An 870-nucleotide genomic window follows, 5' to 3' on the forward strand; every position below is an offset into this window, starting at 1 on the left:
ATTCAGACCAGAACAGACAAACATAGAAACATTGTTTCAGCTTCTGATCAAACAATAACAAGTTCTTGATTGTTTGTCATGTTCTATTAATCAGACTGATGATCTCTGGATGTTCTAGGAGGGGGGTCTGTTTCTGATGAAGCCTGTTTGGTCTGGGGGGGTTAAGATGGTGGGGCTGTTTCAGTTCTAGTGCTGAAGGCTTTCACCATGACAGTCAGACTCTCCTCTGTCCTTCATGGTCCCTCAAATGTGCAGTGTGGACCTCACACACTGAATTTAGCCTGAAAAGTCTTCATGAAAAGCAGTGACTCAGAGTCTCTGTGGCGCAATCGGTCAGCGCGCTCGGCTGTTAACCGAGAGGCTGGTGGTTCGAGCCCACCCAGGGACGATGAACAGGCTCTGCTGGTGCTTAGGAGTCGCTGTGTTAATGATCTGAATGTGGACGGACAGATTGACCCTCCACAGCAGACTCATGTGACAGATCTCTGGATGAGACGCTTCAGTCTTCAATTTAGTCGTCGTGTGTCATGCAGTGTTGAGGAGGCCTGCTGGCTGTGGGTAAAGTGGGGGCTCAGAGTTTGTGGAGTCGGCTCTGGAATGAAGGGGTTCACTGTTTGGTTCTCAGATGCTCCAGCTCAGGTTAGCGAGGTGGTGGAGAAACCAGTGAGAGCTCTGCCAGCTGGAGCCTCTTGGGTCCCGGGAGGCTTCACTCCTGGAAGTGGAAATGATGAGGAGTTTTAAAATCTGCTCCTCTTTCACGCTGACTTGTTTTCTTGGGTTCCCTCTTTCATTCATGTGTGATTTTAGTCTCAGCTCTCTAAACCTGAATGGAGCCAGAACCCATTTTAAAAGAGCTGCTCTTTTAAACTC

The 870-nt window shown here is 48.9% G+C and overlaps 1 non-coding gene across 1 annotated transcript; it reads left to right on the forward strand.

Moving 5' to 3' along the window:
- Positions 1–314: 314 nt before the first annotated feature.
- Positions 315–388, forward strand: trnan-guu (transfer RNA asparagine (anticodon GUU)). Its single transcript has one exon. It is a non-coding gene; the product is annotated as a tRNA-Asn (tRNA).
- The last annotated feature ends 482 nt before the right edge of the window (positions 389–870 follow it).

This window comes from Aulostomus chinensis, chromosome 1 (assembly GCF_037954235.1).
Source record: "Aulostomus chinensis isolate RoL2024-O1b breed Wild chromosome 1, RoL_Achi_v1.0, whole genome shotgun sequence".
Taxonomy (NCBI): domain Eukaryota; kingdom Metazoa; phylum Chordata; class Actinopteri; order Syngnathiformes; family Aulostomidae; genus Aulostomus; species Aulostomus chinensis.